At 47.8% G+C, this 7518-nt stretch overlaps 1 protein-coding gene across 1 annotated transcript in view; it reads left to right on the top strand.

The window, feature by feature from the left end:
* The window catches only part of KDM2B (lysine demethylase 2B), a 64329-nt gene that overhangs the window by 41668 nt on the left and 15143 nt on the right, over window positions 1-7518 (top strand). The gene's annotated exons all lie outside the window — the stretch shown is intronic.

Genomic DNA, 7518 nt, shown 5'->3' with positions numbered 1-7518 from the left:
CAGCGGCCATGGCTCACGGGCCCAGCCGCTCCGCGGCATGTGGGATTTTCCCAGACCGGGGCACGAACCCGTGTCCCCTGCATCGGCAGGCGGACTCTCAACCACTGCGCCACCAGGGAAGCCTACGTTGAAGTTTTTGAGGAACTGCCTGTTTCTCAAAGTGGCTGCAGCATTTTCTGTTCCTCCCAGCAATTATAAGAGTTCCAGATTTCTCCACATCTTTGCCAACACCTATTATCTGTCTTTCTGATTAGAGCCGTGCAAGCACGATCGTTTTCTTTTTAATTTAGTTTTCTATAAATTATTTGAAGTTTATTGTATGAGTTTGCAAGGGCCGCTGTGACAAAGTACCTCAGACTGAGTGGCTTAAATGAGAGAAAATTAATTTTCTCACCGGTCTGGAGGCCAGAAGTCTGAGATCACGGTGTTAGTTGGCAGGATGTATTTCTTTCTTTCTTTTTTTTTTTTTTAAATAGAGCTGAAGAGTCTTTTTTTAAACAAATAAATTTATTTATTTATTTATGGCTGCGTTGGGTCTTCGTTGCTGTGCGCGGGCTTTCTCTAGTTGTGGCGAGCAGGGGCTACTCTTTGTTGCGGTGCGCGGGCTTCTCATTGTGGTGGCTTCTCTTGTTGTGGAGCACGGGCTCTAGGCACACGGGCTTCAGTAGTTGTGGCACGTGAGCTCAGTAGTTGTGGCTTGCGGGCTCTAGAGCTCAGGCTCTGTAGTTGTGGCGCACGGGCTTCGTTGCTCTGCGGCATGTGGGATCTTCCTGGACCAGAGCTCAAACCCATGTCCCCTGAATTGGCTGGCAGGCAGATTCTTAACCACTGCGCCACCAGGGAAGCCCGGCAGGATGTATTTCTTCTGAGGACTCTCTCTTGGCTTGTAGATGGCTGTTGTCTCTGTGTCTTCACACGGTCTTCCCTTTGTGTGTGTCCTAATCTCCTCTTCTTATAAGGACACCAGTCATACTGAATTTGGGCTCACCCTAATGACCCCATTTTAACTTAGTTACCTCATTAAAGACCTATCTCCAAATACAGTCACATTCTGAGGTCCTGGGGGTTCAGACTTCAACATATGGATTTTGGGAGGACACAATTTAAGCCCATAACATGTATTATAAATTATACAAAAAGGAATAAATAACATAATAATGAATACCATGACTCCCCCCTGCCCCGACTCAGCTCTAGAAATAAATTATTGCCAGTATAACCAAAACCCCCCTGGGTGTTCCTTCTAAGTGTATGCAGCAGCTTTTAGATTTTATTTAATTCTTACATCGAGGCTGGGAGGGGCTTAGGAGTGTCTTCGTGATGCAGCTGAACCCGGGGACTCCGAGAGGTAGGCTGGTGAGCCTGGGGCCACACAGCTCGTGAGTCTAAGGTGTTCGTCCCCAGATTTGCCCCTGCGCCTGAGGAACTCAGTGACATGTGGTGGACGGCAGGGGGAGGGGAGGCTGGCTGCTGTATTTATGCATTTCCTGGCTGGTGGGGTTAAAAAGTTAACAGGAAGGGAAGAAGTAAGTAAACGACTGACTGCCTGGGCCGCCCGGGGTCTCTTGATTCCCAGGTTTGCAGTCGGCTTCCTCCCAATTTGATGCAGGTTGGGTTGAAAGATCAAGGGTGCTCATTGAGGCTGTCAGGATGCAAAGTCCGGATCGGTACTGGGTCTGGCTCAGGTTACTTAAGTAATTAATGCTAAATGATGATTAGCAAGAAATGCTTTGATCTCCCACCTCGCCTCCCGGAGAAGAAAGTCCCTTTCTGGAACTGATTAGGTGCCGTGAGGTCATTTCTGATGTGGTGTCTTTCCAATCAAAGATGCTACTGAATCACCCTCTGTCACAATTCCCCTGATTGGCTGTTTTCCCCAGTGGTGATGGATTTGTTTTGATCCGTCTGTACTCTGGCCACTTCCTTTTATGACCAAGTGGTAGGATTTGGGGGCCTGTCTGTGACCTTAGAACCAAGCTGAGGGAACTGAACTTCTTTGAGGCCCGACTTCTGACCTCAGCCGTATTAGCAAGTTGACCTTCTGCCCACCAGCCAGACGCTTGTACTCAGCCAGCTTGTGGGTTGGTTCCCAGAGAAGGAAACCGAGGAAGGAGGTGAGATGAAGCTTTCCTGGAAAGCGAGCATGTTGATGCATTTGCTTCTTAATCTCTAGTGGCCAAACCAGGCTGCCTCTTGCATTTCAATTATTGGCAATTTTTCCTGAGTGGAGGAGCAGAGAGGCTGGAGAGTGTATCAGTAAGAGCCCTGACGGGGACGTGGGAACAGCCGTCTTCAGCAGTTAGTGGATCAGCTCCCTCACCGGGATGTCACAGGAACCACGGGAGGAAGTCACACACACACACCTGATGTCTGTGTCACCCTCAGTTCTGCTTTGTTTCTCTTCCCCTCCCTCCACACTTGGTCATTCAGATCTGGGAGGCCTGAGAAGTCTGGGGTCCCCCGGGAGTGAGACGCAGCCTTTCCCTGAAGGACAGGCACGTACGTCTGTAAAAGAGGCCCCCGTGTACTTCCTGTTCCCACTCTGCCCTGCTTCCAACTCCTGTCTCCCCCGAGTAATTAAGCTGATGATGTACAGTTGAGGAGGAGGAGGGGGAGGATGACTGCCATTTATTGTTGCCTGCTCAGGGCCAGACAATTTTCTAGAAAGGCAGTGTGGCGTAATGAGGACCAGTCCTCAGGCTGGTGACATCTGCTTTACCTGGGGAACGTTTCTGTTTTGTTTTTTTTAAAAATACAGTTTTCTGGGCCCCACTGAGACACTCTGATTCAGTAGGGGTGGGTGGGACCTGGGAATCTGCACTTTCTAAATGCTTCACAGGTAATTCTCATGCACAACTAGGGTGAACTCTGGGGTCAGATGCACCTGGAGATTGACTCCTGGCTCGGCCACTTACTAGTCGTGTGGTCGTAGGCAAGTCCGAGGCTTAGTTTATTCATCTGTAAAAAGGGCCGATAGTGCCTTTCTTACAAGTTCTCTGTGAGAGGCTGTCTGTAAAATACCTCTATAGTAGCCTATCAGTCAGTGATAGCAATTATACTTTTGCATAATTATGGTTTATAAGTAAACACTAATCCTGAATCTGCTCACCCAGAAGGCAGAAATAGAAGACACTGAAGGAGGAGATGGATCAGAAGGGGGTGATTGGTTTAGAGACATTTCCCCTCCCTAGATGATTACTGGCTGGGACAAGCACTGAATCTCAAGTAAGGGCCTGAATGGCTTAATTTCGCGGAAGTAGTCACAGCTGGCGTTTCCTGCGATGGGGCTGGTTTAAGAAAGTGCTTCTCCTTTAGGTCCTCCGCACTCCACCCGAGGGAGAAGTCCTAGGCCTGTGAGCGGGAGGGTAACTGTTGTCTTAGAATGTGCTGAAAGAGGCCTCGTGAGAGCCTGGTGGGAGAACGGGAACGGGAGATGCTCACCAGGTCGGGGGAGGCCGACAGCAGGGACCACAGGGACAGGATAGCAGAGAGTGGACGGCGGGGAGGGTGTAGTGAGGGGAGCCAAGTGGACAACAGTCTGGGACCCTAGTCTGGAATCCCCAGGGCTTCCTGAAGTGACAGCTAAGTCGTTTGTGGAGTTTGGAAGCTGGCAGGTTCCCAGGACTTCAGGCAGCAGAAACCCCTGATCAAAGAACACCCACAGAAGATGGTCTGCTCATTCTGGGTAATGTTCTCTCCAACATCAGCAACAGAAAGACCCCATTGAAAGAAGATTGTTGGTGGTCAAGAGGTGCCACGGTTTCTTACAAGCTGAGACCCAGGTCTGACCAGTTATTTGAGCTCGGATTCCAAAATCGTTAGTGTCTGAACCATATGACAAGGATCCCATCAGGGCCCCCCTTTTTTTAGTGGTGTGAACTGAACCCAGAAAGTGGAAGTTTGTAGAGTCACCACACATGAGATCCAGGCAGGAGAGAACAGTAACCTTCCCTGATGGCTTTTTTTTTTTTCTTTTAATACATTTATTTATTTATTTTTGGCTGCATTGGGTCTTCGTTGCTGTGCGCAGGCTTTCTCTAGTTGCGGCGAGCGGGGGCTACTCTTCGTGGTGGTGCGAGGGCTTCTCATTGCGGTGGCTTCTCTTGTTGCGGAGCATGGACTCTAGGTGCATGGGCTTCAGTAGTTGTGGCACATGGGCTTAGTTGCTCCGTGGCATGTGGGATCTTCCCGGACCAGGGCTCGAACCCGTGTCCCCTGTGTTGGCAGGCAGATTCTTAACCACTGCACCACCAGGGAAGTCCCCTGATGGCTTTTTGTAGATAGAGTCTTAACCGTCTTCTCCCTGTGTCTTTGCATTGTCTTCCTTCTGTATGTGCCTGTGTCCAAATTTCCTCTTTTTATAAGGACACCAGTCATATTGGATTAGGGCCCTAATGACCTCATTTTAACTTGATCATCTCTGTAAAGACCCTGTGTGTAGGGGCTTCCCTGGTGGTGCAGTGGTTAGAAATCCGCCTGCCAATGCAGGAGACACGGGTCCGAGCCCTGGTCCAGGAAGATCCCACATACTGTGGAGCATCTAAGCCCGTGCGCCACAACTACTGAGCCTGCGCTCTAGAGCCCGCAAGCCACAACTACTGAGCCTGTGCGCCACAGCTACTGAAGCCTGGGTGCCTGGAGCCCATGCTCCGCAACCAGAGAAGCCACCACAATGAGAAGCCCATGCACCGCAGCGAAGAGTAGCTCCCGCTCGCCGCAACTAGAGAAAGCCTGTGCACAGCAACGAAGACCCAATGCAACCAAAAAAAAAAAGACCCTGTGTCTAAATATGGTCATGTTCCGATCCGAGGTGTTGGGGGGGTGGGCTTCACCATGTGAATTTTGGGGCGGACAAAATTGAGCCTGTAAACTTGTCACACCTTCAGTGACTCTCCATCTTCTTTATTTTAAAAAAAATTTATTTATTTTTATTTTTGGCTGGGTTGGGTCTTCATTGCTGTGCACGGGCTTTCTCTAGTTGCGGTGAGCGGGGGCTACTCTTCGTTGTGGTGCGGGGGCATCTCATTGCGGTGGCTTCTCTTCGTTGTGGAGCATGGACTCTAGATGCGCGGGCTTCAGTAGTTGCTGCACGCGGGCTCAGTAGTTGTGGTGCACGGGCTGAGTTGCTCTGCGGCATGTGGGATCTTCCTGGACCAGGGCTCGAACGCTTGTACCCTGCATTGTCAGGCGGATTCTTAACCACTGCGCCACCAGGGAAGTCCCTCCATCTTCTTTAAAGTCATCTCCCAAATATCCTGGCCTTGAGGTCCCACGACCCCAGTTGTCGCTCTGCCTTAGAGTCTCATGCTGGCCTCTCTTCTCTACATTGCAGGGGAACTGAATTACTCCATATTTTCCATCTTCTTGACCGTCTTCGTCTTAGCTCATACTGTTCTCCTTCTGGGAATGCCCATCTTATTTACCCACATACGATTTCCTTCTTGGCCAGGAAGCCTCCTGAGCTGGATGTCTTCTAGCTGTGCCTCCAGATCCTCTCCAGCCTCCTCAAGCCTGCTGTGTGGGCTGCATCAAAGAGGTTCCTTGCATCTCTGGCTTCTGGTTGGGCTAAGCCTAGGGAGGGAGGTACCGGCAGGAGATGGGAAGACAAGAGGAGAGCGAGGCTGGGGTATTTATTCCCCCAGCTTTCTCCCTAGGAGATCATTGCAGGTTGGCTGTCTCCTTCCATTGGGGACCACGGCTCCTATTTCTTGGCCTTCTCCAGCTTTTCTCTCTGAATTTCTGGTAACAAAGGGAGGTAATGGCTCATCACTGTCCTTAGGCTTGGGATGCATCAGCATGCCTTGCTGGCTTCTGTTAACCCCACTTGTACTCTGCAAATTGAGCCTCTGTTAAACTCCCCTCCATGACCTGGTGTGAGGGTGCCAGGATGCCATCCATTTCCTGCCAAGATCCTGACTGATAGATAGACTTCCCCCATTTCTCCCTCTGCTGGACTTCCACATTCTACTCTGCATTTTGTTGCATACCCGTCTTAAACTTCCGTTATCTTCTTGAGACTGGAGCTCGTCTTAGTTTTTCTTTATCCATTTTTGTATCCTGTCATGCAAGATTGCTCCCAGAAAATGTTTATTGAATGAATGAACTTGATAGCAAAGTTTCCCCAGGGCTTCTAAAAGATGAAGTTGTATTCAATCAGTTCATTCTGTTTGTCCTCTTTCACCTGCTCTGCAAATGCCTCTGAGTCATCTGGTTGGTGAGAATAAGTTTCTCTCCTTACTTGAATTTGTGTGTCCCAGTCCCAGGCAACTGGTAAAAGAACGGTAAATAGAAGAGAACTAAGAAGGGCTCTTGGTATTCCCTGGACCCTTTTGTCCCTCACATTTAGGCATCTCCCTTTATCCCCCTGGATTTAAAAAGATCTTATCTCTCACCTGGAATTTTTCAGCCATCATCTGTATCATTTTAGAACCACTTTATTGGAACTTTAAGACAGCGTTCAGCTGAAATAACCTGTAATTAAAGTCTGCAGCCCAGGATTTCTCTCTTAGTCTGATAACCTGCTCGGCTGTCTGTGTTAATAATGCCAAAGACAAATTTTTGGAAAGCAATTGAGATATGGAGGGCTCCTGCCTTTGGTGCAGTAATTAGAAAGCCAAGCAGGCACTGTAAGTGATTGCTTGCCATTATCATGGTTATATTTCTGGAACAATGGTCGATCCTTCAAACTTTTCTTTTTGTCAAATGCCATTGTATATTTCCTATTTTAAAGGAGAATACTTGATCATTGACATTGGGAATAAGTTGTCATGTTCTCTCCGCCACACTCACTACCCCGCCTCTCTAATTTGGCTTTGTTAGGACAGTGGATATGTGTGCAACCAAATGATGTTGTGAGATAATCTGCTCCCCAAATTTGGGTGATCTAGAGAAAAAAGGGGCACAATTATGTGAACACAGGTGAAACATTTGCATTATTTAAGTTTGATTCTTGTTACAAAGGAGGGAAGGGGAAGTATATTTATTGGGACAAGGGGAACTTTATACGCAAAGAAAGTAGGTGGGAAGTGAAAGCTAGAGTAGAACCTGCTCTAAACCACTGAACTTCTCCACCAATGAATGTAGAGGACTGAACAGCAAAGCACTTTGCAGGAGTGAAGAGATAATCTCACTTATAAGATTGATTTTGTTGTTGTTGTTGCTATTTAGATTCATTTCTCTCTTAGTTAATGTTTATGGTACAAGATGGCAGGAGGGGCTGGGGTGGGGACTGCCCTGAGGAAGCTTGTTGATTTGCATGTTCCCAATTGATTGATTCTTCTGCGGGAGGGTGTTGTTTCTTTGATTTCTTTTTATTTATTTATTTATTATTTGTTATTTATTTATTTATTTAAATGGAAGTATAGTTGATTTACAGTGTTGTGTTAGTTTCTGTTGTACAGCAAAGGGATTCAGTTTTATATATATATATAATATAATTTTCAGAATCTTTCCCATTATAGGTTATTATAGGTTATTATATTGAATATAGTTCTCTGCGCTATACAGTAGGACCTTGTT

The sequence above is a fragment of the Physeter macrocephalus genome, chromosome 19 (assembly GCF_002837175.3).
Source record: "Physeter macrocephalus isolate SW-GA chromosome 19, ASM283717v5, whole genome shotgun sequence".
Taxonomy (NCBI): Eukaryota; Metazoa; Chordata; class Mammalia; order Artiodactyla; family Physeteridae; genus Physeter; species Physeter macrocephalus.
The sequence above is the reverse complement of the archived record's forward strand: the minus strand, read 5'-3'. Positions and strand labels throughout refer to the sequence as shown.